This window comes from Caretta caretta, chromosome 17 (assembly GCF_965140235.1).
Source record: "Caretta caretta isolate rCarCar2 chromosome 17, rCarCar1.hap1, whole genome shotgun sequence".
Lineage (NCBI taxonomy): Eukaryota > Metazoa > Chordata > Testudines > Cheloniidae > Caretta > Caretta caretta.
In genome coordinates this window covers 7,657,676-7,684,544 of record NC_134222.1, presented here as the reverse complement: position 1 = coordinate 7,684,544, position 26,869 = coordinate 7,657,676, and the positions used below count along the sequence as shown (strand labels likewise).

The 26,869-nt window shown below is 43.7% G+C and overlaps 1 long non-coding RNA gene across 1 annotated transcript in view; it reads right to left on the bottom strand.

The window, feature by feature from the left end:
• The window catches only part of LOC125623946 (uncharacterized), a 118,881-nt gene that overhangs the window by 49,302 nt on the left and 42,710 nt on the right, over positions 1-26,869 (bottom strand). Inside the window, exon 3 of the long non-coding RNA XR_012665367.1 lies at positions 7,869-7,943. This is a non-coding gene — a long non-coding RNA (uncharacterized LOC125623946). The remainder of the gene's footprint in view (positions 1-7,868; positions 7,944-26,869) is intronic.

Sequence of the window (26,869 nt, the reverse complement as noted above, 5' to 3'; positions counted from 1 at the left end):
CGGCACCAGGACCGACCCTTGGGGCACTCCACTTGATACCGGCTGCCAACTAGACATGGAGCCATTGATAACTACCCGTTGAGCCCGACAATCTAGCCAGCTTTCTACCCACCTTGTAGTGCATTCATCCAGCCCATACTTCCTTAACTTGCTGACAAGAATACTGTGGGAGACCGTGTCAAAAGCTTTGCTAAAGTCAAGAAACAATACATCCACTGCTTTCCCTTCATCCACAGAACTAGTAATCTCATCATAGAAGGCGATTAGATTAGTCAGGCATGACCTTCCCTTGGTGCATCCATGCTGGCTGTTCCTGATCACTTTCCTCTCATGCAAGTGCTTCAGGATTGATTCTTTGAGGACCTGCTCCATGATTTTTCCAGGGACTGAAGTGAGGCTGACTGGCCTGTAGTTCCCAGGATCCTCCTTCTTCCCTTTTTTAAAGATTGGCACTACATTAGCCTTTTTCCAGTCATCCGGGACTTCCCTGGTTCGCCACGAGTTTTCAAAGATAATGGCCAATGGCTCTGCAATCACAGCCGCCAGTTCCTTCAGCACTCTCGGATGCAACTCGTCCGGCCCCATGGACTTGTGCACGTCCAGCTTTTCTAAATAGTCCCTAACCACCTCTATCTCCACAGAGGGCTGTGGTCAGGAACAGTCAGCATGGATTCACCAAGGGAAGGTCATGCTTGACTACTCTAATCGCCTTCTATGATGAGATTACTGGTTCTGTGGATGAAGGGAAAGCAGTGGATGTATTGTTTCTTGACTTTAGCAAAGCTTTTGACACGGTCTCCCACAGTATTCTTGTCAGCAAGTTAAAGAAGTACGGGCTGGATGAATGCACTATAAGGTGGGTAGAAAGTTGGCTAGATTGTCGGGCTCAACGGGTAGTGATCAATGACTCCATCTCTAGTTGGCAGCCGCTGTCAAGTGGAGTGCCCCAGGGGTCGGTCCTGGGGCCGGTTTTGTTCAATATCTTCATAAATGATCTGGAGGATGGTGTGGATTGCACTCTCAGCAAATTTGCGGATGATACTAAACTGGGAGGAGTGGTAGATACGCTGGAGGGCAGGGATAGGATACAGAGGGACCTAGACAAATTGGAGGATTGGGCCAAAAGAAATCTGATGAGGTTCAATAAGGATAAGTGCAGGGTCCTGCACTTAGGACGGAAGAACCCAATGCACAGCTACAGACTAGGGACCAAATGGCTAGGCAGCAGTTCTGCGGAAAAGGACCTAGGGGTGACAGTGGACGAGAAGCTGGATATGAGTCAGCAGTGTGCCCTTGTTGCCAAGAAGGCCAATGGCATTTTGGGATGTATAAGTAGGGGCATAGCGAGCAGATCGAGGGACGTGATCGTCCCCCTCTATTCGACATTGGTGAGGCCTCATCTGGAGTACTGTGTCCAGTTTTGGGCCCCACACTACAAGAAGGATGTGGATAAATTGGAGAGAGTCCAGCGAAGGGCAACAAAAATGATTAGGGGTCTGGAATACATGACTTATGAGGAGAGGCTGAGGGAACTGGGATTGTTTAGTCTGCAGAAGAGACGAATGAGGGGGGATTTGATAGCTGCTTTCAACTACCTGAGAGGTGGTTCCAGAGAGGATGGTTCAAGACTATTCTCAGTGGTAGAAGAGGACAGGACGAGGAGTAATGGTCTCAAGTTGCAGTGGGGGAGGTTTAGGTTGGATATTAGGAAAAACTTTTTCACTAGGAGGGTGGTGAAACACTGGAATGCGTTATCTAGGGAGGTGGTAGAATCTCCTTCCTTAGAAGTTTTTAAGGTCAGGCTTGACAAAGCCCTGGCTGGGATGATTTAATTGGGGATTGGTCCTGCTTTGAGCAGGGGGTTGGACTAGATGACCTCCTGAGGTCCCTTCCAACCCTGATATTCTATGATTCTATGATTCAGTGTGAGACTTTGCTCTCAGTTACACAAATGTAAATGGGCAGTAACTTCAGTGGAGTTACTCCACTGCATTTACAGCAAGGAGATCTGTGTTTGCCCCACACTAGGTACAGCAAATTCTCAGTAAACTGGAGACTTTGCTTGAATGGCACAGGACATGGAAAATGCGGACTGGATACACTGAAGGTTGCAAAGGGACTTGTTTTGAGCTCAAAGCCATAAATTGTGCCTGAATGCAGTATGTGGTCAGAAACAGATCCCAAGGACTGTTCTCTCAAACAGGGTCCAGTGTCTCCTGGAAGGTTTGGGTGAACTTTTTTAAATGAATCAGGCCAGAGTTTCTAGTTTGTGACACAGCTGATGTGGGGGTTTGTTGGAAATATTCTATGCAGGTCTAGAATCTATATAGAAAATGGCAAGATGGGAAAAGATAAACAGAACCATAGAAATCCGACTAGAGCGAGACTGCACCAAAGAGCCTAGCAAGAATTATAGCCAATGCTGGCAGTAAGGAAGCAAAGCTTTCCATGCACTTAACTTGCTGCTTGTTGGTTTCCTCTGGAAAAATGCAAACATAAATTAATGATTAATTGCACAACCCAAAGCTCTCACACAAACATCCTTTAGACTATGAGTGACATTCCTCTGCCACTTAATAAAAGCTCACCAAAAAAAACCTCTCAGCATTGATAACATCAGCCTTCACGATGTGCCGCTGGACTGACCTCAAGTCACCATGTCTGAGGCCTGCTCTTAACCCCAGTGTAAGAAAACACTTCACATATGACCTGCTGATTGATTTACAGTACAATGAGAGGACCGTGGATTAACAGTGTGTATTGCTGGAACAGCTTCCAAGGTAGAAAACAAGCTCTGGCTTTTTCAGATACACATGTGGGGAAATTCGGCATCAAGATCCTGCTCAAAAGTTCATTTGCAATTTAGACTCAAAGGGTGCATCTAACATTGCAGCGGGGAGGTGGAATTCTCAGCTCGGGCACACGTACATGCACTAGCTTTGATCTACCCAGCACGCTAAAAATTGCAGTGTGGCCACAGCGGAATGGGTGATGACTCGGGTTAGCCATCCAAACACGAGCCTATCTGAGAACCTCGGTACGTACCCTGGTGGCTAACCCGTGCCACTGCTATTTTTAGCATGCTAGCTCGATCAAACTAGTGCATGTACATCTACCTGAGCAAGGAACTACACCTCCCAGCTGCAGCAGAGCTGTATCCACAGTGTTTTCTAACCTTAAAAAAAATAAAAAGCATCCGGAGACTTCAAACACCCGGGACTTTGTCAGAGTGGCAGGCTTCCTGCTCACACAGCCAATCAACACTGGCCAGAAACCCTCGTATTTCCCACTAATATTTACATTAGTTTAAAGCAGAGAAACTTTTAGAAAGGTGTGGGGGAATGTAAAATAAGCAGAGAAAGGACTGGATTGTTCTCTGCTCCTCGTGGGGCACAAGGCGATGTGGTAGAAGATACTTTCATTGTTGTACAGTGGCTGGGCACAATCCCACTGTACAGCAGAGACACTGCAGAAAAAAAATAGTAACCTAACCCAGAATACATAGTAACATTGGGCCAAACCCAGCTCCCATCCCAGTTACAAAGGTGTTAATGTGGATTCACCCCACTGGAATGAGCCCGGATTGACACAAAATGTAACCGAGAACAGAATCTGACCCACTGGGGAGCAATCTGAGGCAATAGGGTGGGGTAGGCCCCCCACTTAAATAAGTCACAAACCTTAAGTGGCTGAGGTTTGCAAGCTTTTGTGAAATGTAATGAAATCCCTAACCATGCCTGCTATTCAAGGTCCTGTTTTCAAACTTTTCCATTGCCCGACTCAGAACTGTGATTATGGAGCTATTTAGCTTATGCTTTTTAAAAAAATATACCATGCCTTTAAATTTCTATAAGCCTGCTGGAGGCAGCTGCAACATGTCACAGCAGAGACACACACATCAGATTCTATCATAGAGACTGGTGTGGGTCTTTTCACTTAGATAGAAAATAAAAAGGCAGCCATGCTAAAAGTAGAGACGGTTTCTCTGCGTGTATGGGGAAAAATAGGAAGTAGCCCATTTAGGAATCTGTTTGGGCAGCCACTGCAAAGCAAACATTTGAAAGGAAAGGCTTAAAAAATTAAAATAAAATGGGAACCACGCAGAAGTGATGAAAACCATTTGCGGAATGGAAATTGAAACAAGAGGGGGTCCTGAGACTTTTCATACATTTTGTGGTGTAATAAAATACTGTACCATGGGAATGTTCTCCCCTACAGAATTATTTATTGTCAAGCATCATAATGTTACCAACTCCAATTCTGCTGTTTCATTAATAACATTTATGTTGGTGGCTGGAGACTGACACCTCATGTGTGGCATAACCATCAGTGCATTCTAGGCGTCTTCTTCCCACAAAGGAACATTTCCTTACCAGAGTTCAGATATCAGGTATCAAAGTAGTGTTGGCCTGAGCCCTTTGATGAAATTAGGACACCAAATGAAAGGGAAGGTGATTTCCTTGCCTCTAGTGACGTTCCTCCCCTTTTTTTGAATACCACAGAATAATCCCTGCCAGAGATTACTTTTGCCCCTTGGAGGTCATTAAAGACTTTTGAAAAGCATTTTTTTTTTTTTGGCCTTTGGAATGCATCAGATTGCTTCAAGTGCCAGGTCCTTATTTTTATTTTTTCCCCTAATCCTTGTTGATTGTCCCCTTCCCCCCACCCCCACATTTCTAATCACACCAGCTGAATGCTATGCTATACTATTAATATAATCAGTATATTTTTCAGGGGTTAAGTGCAGTATAAACATTTCCAGCATGTGGCACTTAATATAAAAATTTGTCTTTCAAGTGGCATTGCTTCTTTCCTTGGTCAGGAGAAGGGGTTCCTGTTGAAATGGGAAAAAGCAAAGAAAATAGATTCCCCAGCACCCAGAATCTCTGAGATCATGTGCACTTCTAGTTCATGGGTGTTCATCACAAATTAAGTGGGACTGGGGAAAAAAAAACAGATTTGATATTTATAGGGATATCAAAGAATATCCAGAGTTACAATTAATGACAACAAACATTTTGGAGAGGATATTAAACCTCATCCTTCAGGGAGTAAGCCAATCTCTACATTTTAGAAATCAGGATGAGACCCAATGCGAGGGACGTCTGCCCATGTAGGGCTTTTACTCCTTCCTCTGAAGTGTCTGGTCCTGGCCACGGTCAAGAGACAGGACACTGAATTAGATGGAACTCAGGTCTGATCCACTCTGGCAATTCTATTACTTCTTTGGAAATCCCTCATTAAAATATTGATAGCACTTCACTGAAGTATCAGCTACATTGCCTTACTGAATGCCTAACATAGTCCTATTTCTTCTTTTGTCTCAGCCAATCTACTCAAGTCATGCCTCATTCATTTATATTTTTAAGTGTTAATGCTGCACTATTGCTAATAAAAGACCATATAAATGTTCTATTTCCCCCCCCCCCCCCCGCCTCTCCATTGCTTTTTGTGGCTTGAAATGCTGCCTTTTGCTGTTTTCTGAGCTGGTGAACTTCCTCTCTTGAAAGACAAGTTTAGGACTGTGTTTGCAAAACCAGTGTCAGACTTGCCAGGAATGTGTGACCTCCACTCCGCACACCTGTGTCTGATATGGCAATCCTGCTAAAATATGCAGAGAGCAAATCTCAGCTGGTAGGACAAGGATGTGAGAGAGACTAGCAATTGCTCACACTTCTCTGGTACTTTGAAGAATCCACATCTTCATCAGAAGCGCCTGACACAAGCTGGGCTGCATAGCCTTGTGAGTTGCTGGAGACGCCAGCATGTTCCAGTCAGGAATTCTGAATTATGTATTCTCATCCAAGTCTTTCCATCTCTTAGGAATCCAACCACACCCCCTCCATCACAACAAATAAACTACAAATAGCTACCAGTGGCTAGGAGCAGTAACTGGGGAAGCCTTGATCATGAAGGAGTTTCTGATTTAGAGCTGGGTAAAGTAGTTTATAGGGGACAGATCAGTCTCAGCTCTGGTGGAGCATCTGTAAAGATCCCGTCTTGGAATCATAGATACTCCAGTGACTGGCATGGATGTAGAACCGTAAAGTCCCACTTGCCCTCAAGAGGAACTACACTGAATAACACCGAGTTCCTGTCAAATAAGATACTCCTGTATGGAAGGATTAAGTTTTCAGGACTACGCTACAAATAGCTCAGATAGCCTTGCTGGGAATATATCCCTTCCCCCACACCTCCCCAGTCTAGCCAAAGACAAATTGGTGTCTCTCTCAAAAAACAACCCACTTTCCCTGATTTTTTTTTAAGGACATAAATAGGAGGAGTACATTTTGAAATCTCCCTCTGAAACTTAATAGAGGCGGAGAGGTGAGACCCTGACCCAGGTTTGGCCTGAAGTGCGGTTTCATCTACCCCAGAAGATAACAAATTACACAAGTAAATGTCCTTTCCCCTTATCCAGCCCACACACTCTCCTGGTGTCCGGGGGAGGTTCAAAGTGCAGAACTGCAGAGGCAGCCTGTTGGTGTTTGCAGCATAAAGGCACAGGACTCTGGATTGCATTAGCAGGATGGCACCTGGAGGTATTTCACAGCCATTTGGTTAATTCTGTAGCTGTTTTGAAAATGTTAGGCTCATTTATGCAAAAATCACACCGAGCATACATTGATCACCTCAGTTGGGAGAAAGCGGGTGGGGTGGGGGAATAAAAAGAGCCCCATTTTTGGAGTAATACATTTGGAGACTTATTGTCTCCATCAGACAATTTTAATATACAGTTCCCTGTCTAGAGGAGTTTACAGTGCAACCTAATGATTACCCGGTACAGTCAGACAAAGCAAGGACATCAGATGCTTCCCTATACATGAGCTGAGAGAGATTTCAGTACTGAAAAGTGTGAAATATTCCTTTATTGCTTTATGCTCATTTGTTTATGAATATTTAGTGCTCATGAAGGCATCGGACGGACAGCATTGGAGGAGTAGATCTCTCTCTATCCGGAAGGACAGGTAGGGTACAGGCCGCTGCACTAAAATCTTCTTGTTCCTGCCCCTTTGTGGAATCTCTATCATGACCTGAAGCAACCACCTCTGTGGGTGCAAGGGAAATACATCTGGTTTGCCTGACCCAGTCTTTGGTCTCTCCAAGTGTCAGTTATGCAACTAGTTTTTTTGTGATGTGGTATTTTTATTCACTGAACTGGACTGAGAACACCAAACTGATTCTGTCCAGCCCCCTCCCCCCTCAAAAGCCATTAGGTGGTAACAACTTCTAGTCATTACTAAATTAGTAACCTGGAGACCTCCATTACCAAACTCCTTATCCCTCCCTCCTCATTTGATTTTAATCCAGTGAGTTACGCAGCTAACAAGCAACTTGACAGAGCCAAACTATTGTAAGAAACATGTAGCTGCGAGGAGAGGGAGGGGAGATGGGGACAGGTCTGCAGTAGCATTGGAAAATTGATTGAACAAACTTCTGAATGCAGAGGCACTTGAATGGGCACTGGCATACCTGCCAATGCTCTCATGAACAAATCTTCTTTGCCTGTTTTCATGATGGGTTCCCTTCCCAGTCTTCATAGGGCAGGGCATGGTGACAGTAGCTGGGCAACACAGCAGGACAATGACCCAAGAATCTCCCCAACAAACCCAGGATCAAACTATCCAAAGCTGGTGCATCTCTATCTGAAGCTGCATAGGCAGGAAAAGGGAATATTTCCTCCCCATCCACTTCTTATCAAGCGCATGTCTGGGAGGGCTCTGCATACGGCCATCCCACATTCAGAGATGCTCTCGTGCTCTCTGACCTCTCGCCCCTCCATCAGGGGAGATCTATAGCATTTACAATCCAAAACCAAAAGAGAAAGGAGAGGAGGGCCAGCATTCATCTTCCCAGCTGACACCTACCGTTAATTAACGACTTAAAAATCAATGACATCAGGGACAGGCAGCAAATGACACCTCCATGCAGAATCTGTCTGCCTTCAGAAAGAGAGAAAAAAAATGTATCTGAGGACAGGTTTGACGTTCACCATACTCCACTAGATTAGGGGGAATTGAAGAAAAGGCACTCCCTCCCCATCCATCACTGTCCATTCAAATACTGTAAATCCCTCTTGATTTTCCTTTTTCCAGGCACCAGAGTGCTGTATTTGGGTATCTTTTGGAGGCATCGTCCCCAAAAGCAAGTCAGAAGTCTGCCATGCCTTTGGCATTGAGCCTATAAGGAAGGATGCGAGAGGCATCAGCAGAGAGACACGTTTGTAAGCTACAGAGATGTTATATTGTAAGCAACTTTGGGCAGGGACCGACTTTGTTGGGTGTTTGCACTGTGCCTTGCGGAATGGGATCCCGGCCCATGACTGGGGCTCCTAGCCACAAAGAATAATAAAACGCAATAATAGATGAGCTTCTTTAACAGCTGAAGGACTTAAATGAGACCACGAATTGGAGACATTGGACCGGATTCTCTTTCCACTCTTGCTGTTTTTATACCAAGGCATTTCCATTGGTTTCAGCGGAATTACTCCCAATTCACATCGGCTCCAGCAAACCAGTGTCATGGCCTCCCTCCACACCACCACTTAGGCTATGTCCACACTACAAGCAGTGCTACTGCACGCTGGTGTAGACGCTTCTGAGGTAAACGGAAAGGGTTTCCCCATCTCTGTGGTTAACCCACTGCTCCGAGAGGCAGTAGCTAGAACAGGCACTGACTTTCCAATGTGCCGGGGTGTGTGTGTACTTGACCCCCCGGCTCTGCCCCAGGCCCCACCCCCATTCCGCCCCCTCCCCCCCAGAGCCTCCTGCACACTGCAAAACTACTGATCGTGTCGGGCGGGAGGCACGGGGAGGAAGAGGGAGGTACTGATTGGTGGGGCTCCCGGCTGGCAGGAGGTGCTGGGTAGCTAGGTCGGCAGAAGAATTGTGTTTAAGCTGACCTAACTACAATGCTCAGGGTGCAAACTTTTCACAGCCCTGAGCCACGTAGCTAGATCGAATTTTTAAATGTAAACCAGGCCTTATACACATAGAACTAGGTATGTAAGGGTGATCAAAGTGCTATTCATAGGGCAAATGCAGCCCACTGTGCTACAATGCAGCCTACAGCTGCCTTTCCCTTTAAAGCCATGGTGTGGCTTTCCGAGATTAGACTGCCATCTTGATCCAAGCAAGTAGGCACCTCTGGTATTAAACAAGGACGTGGCTGCAACCATATCCATTAGGAACAGCTCTCAGGAAAGCTGGCAATGTGGCCCTGAACTGGACAAAATTTCGTAGCCCCTGACTACATGAAAATGCTCACAAGACTGAGGTGGAATATGGGACTTCAGGTAGAATACAAACAACGGGAGCCAATCAGCCTATAAGCATACCATGTTCGTGTACATGTTCCTAGTAGGATAAGAAAAGGAAAAAGAAATACCCCACAAAATATGGGCTACACCAACAGAACTGTCACTAAATAGGCTTCCCCCCACCCCCCACTCTGCAAAGTTTCCCATGCAGCTTCAGCAGGCTCTCTGCGATTAAGCCAGGCTCATCCTCTCCACATATGGCAGCAATTGCGCAGTGAAGCATCCACATCTCTCTTCCATCAAGCAAGCTGTGACCAGGACAGGGCTGCCACTTCTGAGGAGATGAAATGTATCTATGACCAATGAGGTCTGCCAGGTCGCAACCGACTGGGCAACTTTCTTGCTTGCACAGAGAGGGTTTGAGGAGAAATGAATGGCCCAAGGATGCCGCTGCTAAGGGCATCTCAGCCAAGCTTCACTGTAGGGAGAGACAATGTCACAGATTTAACTGAAACTCAGAAGGCTTGAAACTTAAATTCCTCCATAACCTACAGCACCAGTAGTTTGTTGACTTAATCTAGGTAAGACAAATTAACTCATGGTGTTCTCTTTGCCCCCAGATGAGGAGGATGCTACCCCCAGAAACTACCCATTCATAGGAAACACAAGGATCCCTCACTGGGAAAACCACACTGCAGACCAACTTTGGCATAGCTCTGTACAGGGACAGGCCTGGAGAGCAGATGGCTTTTTAAGAACAAACCTTTTTGGAATACTAAATCTTATAGGAGCTGTAAATGTCAAATTTAAATTCATACTTTGTACCACCTTTGATTTCAAAGAGGATTACACCTATTCGCTGAAAGCAAAGCAACACCAAAGCTACATGAAATGGAATTACGACTACTTAGGCCTTTTTCTATTGCCTCTTTATATTGTTAACTCCTTCCAATTCATTAAGTCTAATCCTTATTAGGCTAAGTAACACACATATGAATAGACAGGACTGGACACAGGAGCATATGTGCCTTTTGTATCACTCCTTGGTTAATCCATAGCCCGGGGTGGGGAAAGACACTGTGAAAAGTGGCTGGACTAAGCTTTTGACTGGGCCAAGCAGTGTGCCTCTCAGCAGGGAGGCGACAAGCCAACTCAATGCAGTCCGCCTCCAGTGTATTTCTTTGTTAATCAATCTGCTGGGGAGGCCGTGAACAAAGGGTCCCATTCTGTTATGTAAATACACTGGACTTCAGCAATCCTGCCAGAGCTGGAGGGGAACCACCTTCTTTTCAAAGTTTTGCTCGTTCAACTTTATAAACACTTCGCGATAAACAGAGAACTTCAGAAGCAAAGTTAAAAACGCAATCCCAGAAGGAAATTAAAAGGCGAGAGAGAGAATACATACAAGCTTTGGCGTCTTTATTAGCAAATAGCTCCCACAAGAGGTCCTAGGCACGGAATTTTGACTTCATTTTTGCATCGCTATTTAAATACCTTCCTCTGAAGCGACACTCTTTAAAAGGACTAAAAATGCTCTCCTTAGTTGTGTGCCACTGATGGTCTTGGGAGAGTCTGTGTGTGGAATCAGACCGAACACCTGCCTCCTAGTTCTAAGCCGTTTTTATCCCTGTTACAGTTTGGGATACTAGCTCAGCTCGATTGTCATTTTGCCCTGCCCCATACACTGGGCTAGGTAACTTTTCACACGCTAGCTACCGGGGGGTGGGAAAAAGGACCTAATTCTCTTTTCAGATGTATTGGGACTAACTGCATTGGAGCCAAAGGAGTTACACAGATGTAAGTGAGAGAGGAATCAAACATAGTAGATAAAGCAGATATTATTTAAACAGCACCAGAGTTGTGCCCAGCATTTTAAAAACAATGAAGCACAGGCTTATATTGTCTCTTGCATATTGCAACCATGAAATAAAGCCAGGAGAGGAGCTAAAGCATCTAATTCCCTGGCTACAAGGAAGAGAGTGAGATTCCGATTTACAGGGCGCCATTCAGTTTTACGACAATATCTCCTCATACAGCAGGTTTATCAATTGAGCAAAAAGGCACAACGGGGTGTGTTATTACTGGAGCCTAATCTCACGCCTCGGGTGTGTTGTGCGAGGCACAAGGGCAAAAGGCCACAGCACTGTGTGATTATCCAACAGTAATGCTCATGCAGGATGCCGTGTTTGGATTATAAAGTGGATTGGCTTGGGTTTAAAATGAAACATTAATATTTGTTGTTTGGGTTTCAACTGACAATGAATGCCTCTTCCGGTGCTAGGTAAAAATATGAACAGCAAAGGGACAGTGGAGAAGAAGCAATATTTTTTATTTTCATTGGGTCCCCTCTCTTTAGGTTAAATTTTTTGAACCATGTCCCATCTGGTCAGACTTATAGGGCAGGGAATGTCTTTCTGTGTTCGTTTGTGCAGTGCCCAGCACAATGGAAACTCATCCTGAGCGGGGCCTTTGGACGCTCCCATAACACCACCACAAGCTGAAGTGGTGAAGTTTCATGATCCCCATTTGGATTTAGTTATTCACAGGGTTCAAAATGAAAAGCAGGCATTGCTCCCCTGCCTGGAGGAGCAGCTGAACATGTGTTCAGTAAATACAATGGTCATTACCACAGCGCGACCATTGCTGCGTACTGACAACCAAATCTAGTCAGCACAGGTAGATTCCTCAGAGGCTTCTTCCACCCCGGGCCACAGTGAGAGCGGGAGTGGCGTTAACACCTAGAATACCAGCCTGGGAGGGGTGCAGTGGTCTAGTCACCATCTCTGCTGGGGACTCACTTTGTCAGCTTGGATGTATTGTTCAAACACTCCCTTTGAACACTCTCAGTTTACCCACTTGTAAAATGGAGATATCAATAAATAATATATAGCACTTTTCATTAGTAGATCTCGAAGCCCTTTACAAAGGAGAGGATCACTATCCTATTTTACAGTTGGGGAAACTGAGGCACAGAGGTGAAGTGACTTGCCAAAGGACACCCACAAGGGCAGTGGCAGAGCTGTGTAAAGAACCCAGATCTCCTGAATTCCAGTATAGTGCTTTATCCACTAAGCCACATTGCCTCCAAGGTGCCCAGCTGCCCTACAGGTGTGCTTGAGGCTTAATGTAAGATGCTAGGTGCCTAGATGTTCCCCTGATTGGCACAGGATAGAGAGATGCTGAGTGAAGTTCTCATTGTTGTCAAAATGGAGTCAGTTCTCCCCTTGCTGCCCTACGCATCTCCCATTAAGGCCAACGGAATCGATGGGCACGTGCCTCCCATTCAGCAAGAGAAGATGACCCTATGGGTTGTAACTAGCACTTTTCAAGCAGCAGAAGTTCCTGTCGGTTGTAGTTTAATTACTGTGTCTCCACCACAATAGATGCTGAGCTTTCCTTATGACTTCTGTCTCTCTCTCCCAGGACCCTGAGTGACACTGGGAAACATGGAGCAACTTTGTAATTAATTGGGCTAATTAGTCTCCTAGATGACTGGACAGCTGGACCCTATCTCTGATGTGATCTCATTGTGAAGGGAACAATCAAATAACAGTTTGTTGCTTGAGAGTTGACAAAGTCTAGGAACTGCCCGTGATCTGGATCCTATTAACCTTACTCCCTTGAGAACACTGTAAAGGCTGAAGATGTTTTCCCGTTGGCTAATGAAATCCGCAGTAAGATCGTAGCATTATTAGACAGCACCCGGTAGCCTTGTCATAGGTCAAGGTGTCCTTTCGAGCCCTCCCCCATTTTCCAGGGTTTATAACATGGCTGTTAAACTTTGCTCTGGTCTAAAAACTAGCAGGCCAGGTCTTGGCCCTGAAGCATAACTCTTAAAACATTCAAAAGGCGTTGCCTGTTTTTAACCCTTTGAATCTTGTGGACTCCCATGAAGCTTGATTTTCAAAGATATCAAGCCTGCAATGAAGCTGGTGAGTGGTGGAAATTCAGCACTTCTGGAATTTAGGCCTGGTGTGTATGTTATATATGCTTATATATATAAGGAGGATAGAGAAAAATTATATACAAAAATATATATTCATATAAGAGCTCTTCTTCAGTATTCATTTGTAAAGTCAGCTCTGAAGTCCACTATTGATAGCCCTGAGTCAGCCACACAATTAGGAGTCACCCGATACTTTGTTGCCTCATATATTTTCTTGTTCCATATACAGTAGCACCACTTCCCTTCTGGTCTAGAAAATACTAGCACCGTAAGGGTTAACCTAAATCATTTGCTGGATGTTTTTTGTAATTCTCAGCATAGAACAGGTTGGAGAGCTCAGAAGTGCCTTTGATTTACAATGGGAATTTGGGGAGTGAGGAATCCAGATTGAGGATAGTATGAGAAAAGAAACAATGAGACAGAGTTAATTTTCAAAAGCAGCAACTATGTCTGGGCACTAAAATGTTTGCATGAGACTGTGCATTACGGGTCACTGGATTTTATAAAGTGCTTCAGTATGGATCTATGCTACAGTCATTCAGACCCCAAGGTTTCACACCGAGTCAAATTCTTCCACAGACTTCTACCACAACCCCATGCATGCCCCCAAGGGCAGATATTGGCAGAAAGAGGAAACATTGGGAGACGAAAACAACGTATCATCTTTTGGGTGATTTTTTGCTAGAACAAAATCCTCGTAGAAGCATAAAGTGGGATTCTTTCACCCTGCCTGGATGATTTCCTTCGGGGCTACAAGATGCCTTCCCCCAAAGGATACGCTTTTAAAGTGAATTGTGACTGAAGAGCATCCGTCTACAGATTTAACAAACGAATAAGCTTGGTGCATTTTGGAAGCAAATTCTTAACAGCTGAACAACTCCGCAGGAGGGGAATGCTAGGAAGCCACAGTGAGTTGGCAGGCTAGAAGCAGAGAAACAACCATTATCCAGCTGGGTAGCAGGAGTACCATAAAAGATGGCTTATCAGTGTGGAAACAAGCACAGCATAAGAAACACCTTCCAGAGGAATAAGGATAGGAAGGCTTCACCTAGACTATCAAGACAACTGTGCTGTAGCATGGCTGTAGCCACACTAGATTATAACAGTTTGGCTTGTGCATTGTAACCAAGCTTTAAAAACCAAAACCAAAACTACTTGTCTAGCACAGGAGAAGCCCAACATAATTTAGCTTCTTCCACGGTGGCTGGCCAAACTTTTATAAGGGTAAACGAAAATATAAGCCAGCACTTTCAAGGTTAGAACATGTGCCTTGTGCGGCTTGCTCCATGGGCAGATACAAATTGGGCAACTCACCACTCTTCAGCATTTAATGTCCACCGCACACCCCAAGAGGTTATGTAGCAGTATAGAAAACACATGGGCTGAGATTTTCAAAGCCATATAGGGGATTTGGATGCCAAATCCCTTTTCTGACTTCGATAATCTTAGCCATAGAACCCAGCAACTGTCTGCAAGGCCAGCCATGCAAGCCACGGAGCAGTCAGGTGTCCTGCAGCCATATGGAATTGCAATGGGAGTGAATGGGAAAAGATAAGTAGTCAGAGCTGCAAAGAACATTTTTCCAGAGTTATCCTTTTTTGGTATTAGAGAAGTCTGGAAGCAATCAAAATTCAGACATATCACCCATTATTCCATCAGGGCTGATCTACTCAGTTGTTTTGTTCTCTGTGACAAGTGCTGCAAGACCAGGCATTCAGCTTTTGTGAGGCCTGTTGTGTTTCTCAAGTACAATTTCCTACATTTAAAAAGGCATTGCAATGTATGTGCTCTCACAGGAGCAGAGAATGACCAGAAGAGCTGATGCAAACATGATGATCTGTGTTTTCAGGAAATCAAACTTCAACCAAGCAATCCAACAGATTACTAGATTTAAAAGCCAGAATGGACCTATTTGATCAATCAGTTTCACTTCCTGCAAACAGGGGCCCAAGAGTTTCACTCAGTAAGATCTGCATCAATCTCATAACTTCTCTCTGAGCTACAGTATCTCTTTTAGAAAGACCTCCAGGTCCAATTTAAAGACTTGCAAGTGAGGGAGAATTTTTTTTATTACAATGGTTTTTATCCTCACTATTAAATATGAGGGTCTTATTTCTCGTCTGTATATGTCTAGCTTCAGCTTCCAACCACTGCATCTAGCTATGCCTTTTCTGCTAGATTAAAGAGCCTCTACTATCAGAAAATCTTTTCCCCAATAGGTCTTTGTAGACCATGATCAAGTCACCTTTTAAACTTCTCTTTGATAAAAGAAAGATTGGTGAGAGCATCGTGGCCCCAGGCATATGAGTATTCTAATTTATTATTTGTAGGATGGTAGCAGATAGTAATTCCAATAAGGACCTGCTGTGATAGGCACTGTACACATAATATGATATAACATGAAAAATCTATCATTGCAATTATAAGCAACCCTCCCATCCTGACCAGGGAAGTTGTACATTATAACTTTTACATATATTATTCAAAGGATGCCTGTTAAAACATCCAGAAGATCGAGCTCACTGAAATATGCCTGGAGTGTTCATGCTATTTGATGGAGAAACACTGCTACCTTAAATTTTGAAACCATGCTCTCTCTGGGCAATTTTGATATAACTGTAGTCAGTCTGGCTGCTGTAGCCAGGAAAATGAGGAGAAACACAAAAGTGAGTCTCTGCCCCCCGCCCCTTTCTGTCCCTTCCAAAGGCACATCCTTTCTGAGATTGTGCTAAGCTTAACATCAAGTATTTCTGCCAGAGAGGTCGGCTGAAGTAGTTCTTTTGAAATTTTATTTGTGTCTGAGCGATTCAAGTGTGATTCAAAGTTTGAGCTACAAGAAACGGTGCCAGGGAGATATCAAGGAGCTGTTGGGTATGTCGTCTACACGAGCCCATCCCAGCACCTTGGATTTTAGGGAAGTTTGCTCAGTTCCCTATTTTCCGATGTGCCCCTTTCTGTATTATGGGTCAAAGTAAAACCCTGGATCTGAATACACTCGGGCAACAGAAAAATTCTGATCCAGGTCCAAACTGTGGACCTCTAATACAATAGAATTCCATAAATCCTAGCAACAGATAGAACAGTGTGGGGTGGAGCCAGTCTGCAGACCAAGGAAACCATGTGCCTGCAGTGTCCCAGAAAAGTTGCTAAGCCCTGCGGAAAACAAAAACTTTCTAGATTTGTTTTGATTGCCATCATTTAGAAATCCACCGAGGAGCCCCAGAAACTATGCAGTGAACTCCTGCAGCGCTGCAGAAACAGATATCTTCCTCAGCTGCACAGCTCTTTCCAGCCCCATCAGAAACAATGGTCGAGGAAGCACAAGAAAGATTAGTAGTTAGGGACAACAACAACAAAAAAATTCAACCCAGAAAATATTCACGTAGCTAGAGCTCCAGACTCGTTCTTCAGGCCCAGGTTGTGACTGTTGAGAATAAAGAAGCTATAAAGCAAACTGCAGACTGGAATCACTGGAGAATCAAACACAAGATTCCAGTCTCAGAATCAGCCTCCAGGCAAGACGAGGGCTTGGAACCTCCTTTATTCTTTAAAAATTGGGTGTTAAACATTCTAGGACTCCGAGTACTATATCAACTGGCTGAATCCTAAACATGACACATGGCTGTGCACTTTGTGGGTCAGGTGACAAAGAGAAAGTATCGACAGTAGCTGCACTGGGGAGAGAGATTCAGCATAATGCTTAAATAAAAATATATCAATCTGATCTTCCAAAATATTGGACTTCCTACCATACAGAACACAAGAAAGGATTTAGTCTCCTTTCTAATGAGCCTTTCTAGCCTGAATATTGAGCTATCATTTCTCTAGGAAGGGACTAAGAATGAGCATAGGGTAGAATTTGTACCCCAGAGATAATCTCTTGGCTCCTGCAGTTCCTAGTGACCGGCCTCTGATTCACTGGCAAAGCACTAAAGCTTGCCTTTTTAACTCATGTATTTTCAATACATACAAAGAACATGGACAACAAGGTTTTGCTATGGTCAGTAATCCCTGAAATGATGTTTTCAACAAACCTCATTTAAAGTCTAGCGTAGAGAAGTGATTGGATGAAAGGCCATTATACGACTGCTGTAATTTATTCTGCAAAGAGCTAAAACCACCAATTATCTGACATGAATGACACCACTTCTTTTTCTTACCAGCACAAAGGTGCACAGTATCTGTTTCCTGAGATCTCATTTGGTCTACGTTAAATTAAACAAACAATGTTTAAATAAAAGCTGGATACAAACCAGCTGGAATCATAAATACGGAGACAGAGCAAAAATTCAAAGCCCAGCCTAACGCTCCATCCTTGATTCACCTGTTTTATTCTAAGAAAGAATAAGCAAACCCAACTGCCGAAAGAGGTGACAGCCTGTCCCTTGAATTGCCTGGGTTGTGCTTCTTAAATCAACAGTGGGAGAAATGGCCTATTATTAGTTTGAGAGGGCGAGCAGGAATGGCGTTGCAGGCAGGGGCAACAGAAGACAATTTCATGGAAGCTAAGGAAATGTGTGTTACACAGTCCAGAGATTGGCTGTCAAGTGATGAACATTTTAGGCAGCCTATCATCTTTGGTTTAGTTTTCTGACATGTTGGCTAACAGGGTGACTAGATAGCAAGTGTGAAAAATTGGGACAGGGTGAGGGGGTAATAGGCACCTATATTGGACAAAGCCCCGAATATTGGGACTGTCCCTATAAAATCAGGACAGCTGGTCACCTTATTGTCTAACATTAGATCTTCACTAGGTCAGAGGCCGAAACTGTGAGCCTTGACCATACATGAAATACTTATATAGATTTTAAAAATCTATATTGATGAAGTAGCTTCAAACAACTATGGGTGACTGTTCAGTTATATAAGCACCAGAGTAATTTTCTCAATATGCCTGGGGAGATCACACTGATGTTTATGGGAGCTTAGTCCCTCTTGGGAGAAACACGTGGGATTTTCATTACCCATTCTAAGATCTATGCCATTTCCCCACTTTTTCCTGCTGAAGCCCAATTGGACCTTACTATGAACTAATCATTTAGTGTGGGATTCATGACACCTCGCACAAAGCCAGGTCCAAGGGGCTTTCATGCAGGCAGTGGAACCCAGGTGGAAGTTTTGCAGAGATGGAGTCTACCCCCAAGCAATGGGCAAAGATGCGGGAGTAGCCATTGTTATTGACGTTAATCATGCGGTAGCCTCAAGATGGTGCAACTGCATCAGGATCCTGACTGTGCCAGGGGCTCTATGAACATATTAAAAGTGACAGTACCTGCCCCAAACAGCTTCAGCCAGCCCAGCTGGGGAAAAGGGCCACCACACCTATGCATGGGGGCTTTGTGGTGAATGGATCAACATAATTGTGGGTGGACTGGCCATATCCCCAGCTCTTAGACAGAGGTGAATGATAACTGGGAACAGTTTAAGAATATTTTTCTAGATGCCCCAAAAGCCAATATCCCATAACGGAGAAAGGTGGCTATACTGATTATATATAGATATACAGACATTTTTCCCCATGAGCTTAAGCATTTAAATGACAGAATAATTAGAGTATGGCTATGATGGAGGAAAATAATTTGATTGTAAAAATATATTGGTTTTAAACTCGCACAAAAGTTATAATCAAGAGCCAGAAGGCAAAAGTCTTTAAAATATTCTGAAAAGCCTTTATATATACACATATGCACACACATACTTAAGTCCTGTCTCCATTTTTATTGTATCATGTTTGAAGAACAAAAAAAAAATATCTTTAGCCTTATGCAAGTGAATATCATTGTTTATATTTAGAGAGGGTTTTGTCTAGTAGTTAGAGCAGGTTACTAGGATTTGTTATGCCTGAGTTTGATTTTAAACACTGTCCAAGATCATAAAGCAAAGCTCTTAGGGCCCTGATTCAGGAAGATTCACTAGCACATGCCTTGTGTTAAGAACATGAACAGTCCCATTTTAATGCAAATCAGTGGGACTATACTCATATGTTTAAAGCAAGGCATATGCATAAGTACCTTGCTGAAGTGGGGCCTTCACCTCTCTGAGTTTCAGTTTATCAAAATGTACAAGGATGATAATGCTCATCAACCACACAAGAGTGTTACAAGAATTAATAGAAAGACAAGGTGGGTCAGGCAGTATTTTATTGGACCACCTTCTGTTGGTGACAGAAACAAGCTTTTGAGAGACACAGAGCTGCTTTTCAGGTTGGGGGAAGGTACTCTCGGCGTCACAACAAAACGCAAGGTGGAATCCTTAACACATATTGTAAAGGAGCATTCAAGGCAGCGTGGTGAAGTTGGTCCAAGAAAAGGTATTACATCACCCACCTTGTCTCTCTAATATCCGAGGAACAACATGGCTACAACTGCACTGCGTGAGAATTAATGCTTAGTCTAGCATTTTGAGATCTCTAAATGAAAGCGCTACCAGAAATACATGGCATTATTTTTACACGGCATGAACATTGCTGAAAGCTTCAAACCAAATTTGATGTTTAAACTCTAAATAGCTCAAAGTATCAAATCTCAAGGGAAAAAAGGGTTAAAATTTATGGAGTGGGGATGGATATTTTATATTTATTTAATATTTATATTTTTTCTAAAGTAAGTTTGAACTTATTGTCGTATCCCCTATTTATCTTCAACAATCACTTCATAAACGCCAATTCCAAGCCTAAAATGAAGCCAAAGCCTTTATGGACTGCCTCAGTTCATTTAGTTCAATTCATCATAGGTTTTTTGGTGCGATGTGGGAGGGAATCAGTTCATGCCATATAGTTTTTATTCCACGAGAGTCTAATAGCCTATAGTCAGTTAGGTATGTTAAAATAAGATGAGATGATGCTGTCATTCTTTCTTGCTGATATTTTATATCCCACTCATGATCTAGGTTCTTCTACCCTTCCTACCACTGTGACCTCTAAGAGCCTCCCAGGATGACACCAAATGGCCAAGTTCTAGCTGATTTGAAAATTAATCAAAGCTCAACATTTTTGTCTCACATTCATCCGAAGTAACAAGTCATGACTCCTGAATTCTATTTCTGGTTTTATTTCCCAGCACTGCAGGAATCATTGGGTGAACCTTTATGGTAGAAAGTCAGACTAGATGTTCACAGTGGTCCCTTTTAGCCTTAAAACCTAGAAACTCACTGTATGTGATCTTGGGCATGTCACAACCTCCGTATGCTTAGATAATCAGCTCTAAAGTAGGCACTAAATACTTGTATAATTACATTTATCCTGTTTAAGTTCTAACACATTTTAACCCTTTGATGTAAGTTACAGGGCATGGATTAGATGCTAGGCAATATGTGTAGGAAGCTGCTCCTATTGGATTTGTTTTCTTACCATCTTCAGTTACCTAGACAAGTCAAATTTTTTACACGTAACTGATTGTTTTTCTCCTTTTCATTAGTGCCATGCCTGGAGTGGCTGGCTGCTTGCATTGGCATTAGGATGGTCACCATACTGGGGTCACTAGCAGGCTGTAATTAGCAGGAAGGTAACAGCTATTTTTATGATGTGCTTTTTACATACTCACTCTGAACCTTTTAACCCCTTTTCTTGATGTCCTGTTTCCCCTCGGTGGGTGGTTCAATAAATACTAGCTCTCTGGTGTTTGCCAAAGGTGGCAGCAGCTGCTAATTTTAAACTCTCCTTCTTGTTTTAGGAGCTGGTTGATACCATTGCACCACTTTGCCCCTCTCTCTCGCGCGCACACGCACACCTGTATGCATGCTGCTCTGCAACACCCCCTTCCCATCTCATGCTTTACATTTCCATGAGCAAAACCAGCAAGCCATGACGAATGATCCTTTCGTAATGCACCCGAAACAGGGACTAGGACGAGATTTGCCCAGTTCATATCCCCTGTAGGATTTAAGGGCATCCACCCACACAAAATAGGGGTAAAAGCATTTGTGGCGCTGGGAGAAAAACGCTGAGACCTAACTCATTAAACTTGCCCCAGGTGATCCAGTCCACTGTACAGAGCCCTGGAAACCAGTTGCTGCATATTTTGAGAGAAGAGAGCGCGTGAGCACTGTGCACACACAAACAAGAGAGAAATATGACATGAAATGAAGAACCAATTTGGAGGGGGGCGCGGGTGTCCTCAAAATGATTGGCTCCATCTAAGCCGAAAACTAGAGCATTTAGCCTTCTGTTCGGGTTTCACAGGAAATCTTGCCTGGCTATCTACCAGGGGTCAAAACCGGGTCACCGTCACCAAACGTGACAACTGCAGCCAATCACTGAAAATCATTCTGAACCGTGGTACAGCCTTTGCAAGACTAGGCTGGCCCGAGCCCAGCCCAAACAGATATACCTGCCACAGTGGATAATGGTATTGGGATAACTATCAGGCAGAAATAGGATTTTTGTTGTTGTTGTTTCTTTCTGAAGGATTGGGAGAAACCCAGTGCTTAAAGGAATGGATTTTGCAATACCAAGGGCACTTCCTCCATCATTATGGCCTCTTGTTGGGGTTGCTATAGTTAAGGTTATGTCAGCCCTACTACAGGATTGATCTACCATAAAACTCCTGCTGGGCTAGAACTTGGCACTTAGTCTCCATCCAAGAGGGAAATGAGAGTTTAAAACGCTCCATTTCAGAGGGGTTTGAATGACAGGATTATATTTAAACATGGGATTTTTAATAGAGATTTTCTTATGTTTCTCTGACTCAAACATAGGGGGAGTTGTTTATTCTCAAATAAAGTATCCTAGAGCATCAGGCTTTTACCGGTGAACTAAATCGATTTGGCTACTTTATAATTTAATTATTGCAGTCATGAAAACTGGAAGTTGGGTTCAGTCTGTGAAGCTCTCTCTGGGTTGGAGCACTCAGATCTGAAATTCTACATAGGCTCCCATGACAGAGACCCAGCAAAATGGAGATAATAATACCTACTCACTTATCGCACAGAGGTGTGATGAGGATTATTGTCTGTACAGTGTTTTGAATGTGTAAAGCACTCTTTAAATACCAAAGGCCAAATCCTCAGCTGAGTAAATCAGCAAAGATCCACTGAAGGCAGTGCAGCTCTGCTAATTTCCATCAGCTGAAAATCTGTCTCTAAGTACATTATTTGCTTAAGGTTCAAAATTAGGGGTGGGTGGGAGAGAAGAGACAGGATTCTAGCCAGGGTCCTTTTCAACCCCGTGTCTAAGGCAAACTAAGGAATTTTTTCATGGCACCAGCACAGAGTTTTCTTCAGTGTTGTCCTCAGTACTGAGTGACCCTGCAGGTTTTATTTACTCTATCTGACACATACAAAATGGGGAATGACTGCCTAGGAAGGAGTACTGCGGAAAGGGGGTCATAGTGGATCACAAGCTAAATATGAGTCAATAGTGTAACACGGTTGCACAAAAAGCGAATATCATTCTGGGATATATTAGCAGGAGTGTTGTAAGCAAGACACGAGAAGTAATTCTTCAGCTCTACTCTGCACTGATTAGGCCTCAACTGGAGTATTGCGTCCAGTTCTGGGCGCCACATTTCAGGAAGGATGTGGACAAACTGGAGAAAGTCCAGAGAAGATCAACAAAAATGATTAAAGGTCTAGAAAACATGACCTATGAAGGAAGATTGAAAAAATTGGGTTTGTTTGGTCTGGAAAAGAGAAGACAGAGGGGACATGATAACAGTTTTCAAGTACGTAAAACGTTGTTACAAGGAGGAGGGAGAAAAATTGTTCTAACCCTTGAGGATAGGACAAGAAGCAATGGGCTTAAATTGCAGCAAAGGCAGTTTAGGCTGGACATTAGGAAAAACTTCCTAACTATCAGGGTGGTTAAGCACTGGAACAAATTGCCTAGGGAGGTTGTTGGAGATTTTTAAGAGCAGGTTAGACTAACACCTGTCAGGGATGGTCTAGATAATACTTAGTCCTGCCATGAGTGCAGGGGACTGGACTAGATGACCTCTCAAGGTCCCTTTCAGTCCTATGATTTATTATTACTTTGCTAAGTCAAATTAATAGCTATCCTGCCATGTTTTGTCCACAAAGAGGATGAGGGTAACCCACTTGCAGTGAATGGAATTACCCACGGGCTCATTTTGGCCCAGTCTTTATACAAACACACAGACGCACCAAAATAAGGAGAAACAAACCACATGGCCTCCATACCAAAAGCTAGTCTGGTGGCACCCCATTCTGCCTCTGGTATTAGTGAGCCTACAGCACCTTTCCCCTTGGACTGTAAACTCCAATTACTTTTACAGCTTTCTGTTGCAAATGTCCCATTGTCACAAGAACTTTTGCATGGCTGATAATGTGGAGCCTACAGGCCAAGTGGCACGTATTACCCTTGTCCTTTTCCCGATGCTGGAGGCATTATTTCCTGTAGATTATCAGGAGGATACTTGATAAGGATTGGACTGGTTCGAAAGACTGGGCCTTCTGCACTGATGTAGATGCACTGCTGCAATGCTTCTGCTGAAGACGCTATAATTCCTGTCTCCGCAAGAGGCGGTTGCTGTGTCTGTCCCAGCACTTGGGTCGGTACAACTTACGCCTCTCAGGGATGTGGAAGTAATTTTCAGTGTAGACATAGCCTAAATCGCTAACTGTTGCGGGCACATTCTATACCAGCAAACTGACAGATTATTCCGCTACTGTACCTGGACACCAGGACCACCTGCAGCAGCATGTTGCTGTTGGCTCAATGCGCCAATTCCTTTTGGAATGATCTAGGCTGCAAAAATATATTTATTTGTCTCCAATTTTTATCTCCTTAGTTGGGAAGGGGGCTCTGGGATTTGGGGTGGGGGGGGGGAGGAGGAGGCGTGGACAGACAACAAAAATGGCTTTTCAACCAAAGCAAAAATTTTGAAAGAAAATATTCATTTTAGTCAAGATTTTCCAGGTTTTTTTAAAATGAAAACCCAGAAACCAAAATTTACTAGTTTTGGGTTTTTTTAAGGTTTTGGCAGGAAAAAATGGTTTAAAACAAAAATAGATTTTTTCTAGTTTTTCAACAATAATATGTAACATTTCCCCAGAAAACTGAGAATTCTTTTTCTACTGTTTCTTATGGAAAAAGTAGCATTTTCCAACCAGCTCTCAAGGAGACCCACCCCCACAAGAAAAGACGCTAGGTACCTCTGCCCAAAAGGAATTGTGATGGCTTATTTATCTAATAGTGAAGCAAACTGTTCTTTCCTCTTTATTCCTATAGACTCAAGCCCTCTTGTTTTCCCTGGAGCAGTGCCTCACAGGAAGACACGGGCCTTGTCTACACTACCAGGGTAAGTCGACCTAAGTTTTGCAACTTATGTGAATAACGTAGCTGGAGTCGACGTAGCTTAGGTCGACTTACTGTGGGGTCTCACCACACTGGGTCAATGGTAGAAGCTCTCCCATAACTTACCTTACGCTTCTCATTCTGGTGGCGTGCCGGAGTTGATGGGAGAGCGATTCTGCGGTCGATTTAGTGTGTCTAGACCTGCTAAATCGAGCCCTGCTGCATCTATCGCAGCAGTGTCGATCCCCGGTAAGTGTAGACATGCCCTCAGTGCAAGCTTTCCCACATGTGCCTCAAACCAGTTCTGCAAGGATCACCTCTAGATATGAAGAAGGTATTTGTTCCACAAAAGCATTCACTCCTCAGCCTTTTCTGCTGAGATTGCAGTCAAAGGTGATAGTTGTTACCAGTTGTGGTGGATGTGACAGGGAGACCTCTCCAGCTATGAAGTGGACTGAGACAACAAACACATTTCAGTCAGAATTAACCTGAACTTACTAAGCAAGAAGTAGTGAAGGATGTATTTGAATTACTGTGTGTGCAATTGATGTGTGTTATACAACAGTTCTGGTTGCGTGTGCTGTTGTGTGCCTGCGTAGAATTACGTAGAATTCTTTTCACAATAGATTTACACACACACACACACACACACAAAGAGAGAGAGAGAGAGAGAGAGTGAGGCATCCCAGGACACATCTGTCATTGTTCTTCTGTATTCATCTGGCCCATATTGCACATCCTTTTCCTTCAGCTCATCATTTGTGCATTAGTTTGCAGATTAGTTCAGAGCTGGCCCAATTTTCTCTGCCCCCTGCTGTAAGTTGTTAATGGAAGATTTGTACCAGCAAAACTACACAGAGCCTGTGTGCCCAAGAGATTTCCACTTAAACATAGACTTTGCAGCAGGAGAAAGTGGCAGAACACAGATTTCCCTCTATCTGCATGGAAGGCAGAAGGATGGTTTTGAGGAAAGGCAACGGAGTGAGACTCAGAGCCCTGGGTCAATTCACAGCTCTGCCAGGCTACCTGTGGAAACTTGAACTAATAATCTTTCTGTACCTCAGCTTTCCTGTGAAATGGGGATCATACTTCCCTGCCTCCCAGGAACTCCGACACTATGGTGATGAGGGCCATTAAAATACCTAAATAGTAGAAATGTAAAGGAGAATCTGTTATCGACTCACTTTGGTGCTGCAGGAAGGCTTCAGCATGAACAACCCTTATCAACACTGTCCAGCCAACGAGGTCTGAAAGGCCTGGAAGAGGTCTTCACCTTACTGTCCTTCCTCACCCAGTGCTGAAGCCAAATCCATAGCGCGGCAAGGATTCTTGTCGCTTTCATAGACTTTAAGGGCAGATCATGCTATTATAACTACCTAGGCTGAACTCCTGCATAACACAGGCTGTACAATTTCACCCAGGGACTCCCCTCTGGGACTTCGAACCAAGAATCCTTGGATGCAAAAATATATCAGCTGTTGGAGCCTCTCCATTAGCCACGATAAGCTACTCTTTCCAAGGCGTTCCAGATCCTCTGGCTCAGGCCTCAGGCAACTAATGAGCAAGATCATCAGCAGTCTCCTCTTCAGAGTACAGTTCCAAGCACTCCCTTCAATAGAACTAAAAACAGACATTATCTGGCATGGGTTAATGTTATTCTCTCTTACCATGAGAGAAGAATAGTATAATTCTTTACACTCCTCTTGCATTTTTCCTCCAGTGCTTTCAAAGCATTTAGCAAACTCCAATTAAACCTCAGACTAGAGCCATACGATGTATCCTCACTGTTCAGATGAGGAGACTGAAGTGCAAAGATGACAAAGGGGAGACTTACCTATATAGACGCGCACCTCCTTTTCCTAAATATATGGTTACTCACTACAACCCATCCTCCATACAATATTACCTGTTCATTTTTCTCTCAAAATAAAACCAGTTGCATGGCTACAGTTACTCACTAGCACTGACAATTTCTCTGGACCGAGAGGAGATTTTTGCAAGTTGGCCGAAACTTTAGTAGAGGGAAGGTAATTTCAAAATCTCCTTCTTATTATTAGTTTATTTGTGTTACCATAGAGTCTACAAGCCTCAGTCCCCCACGGTGCAAGGCCCGGTACAGCTTGCATCCAGCATCTCCCACCCCTCATGGAACTCAAAGTACTGAAAGGAACAGTGGGGCAAAAGCAGGAAGGAATTTTAAGTCCCTGACTGAGCTATCTAGTCCACGTTCATCATTAAGTCTCAGCTCTCTGATTGATTCAAGAGAGATTCAATAAACCAAATAGAAAAGCTGAAGGTGAATGACAAAAACCCTGTTCTTCTTGTCTGGGAGCCAAGCTTTCAGGAGGTGAAAATAATGCTACCCTTTCCACCCCTTCTTTGAGAAGGAAGGTTGATGGGCGACCTCACCAAA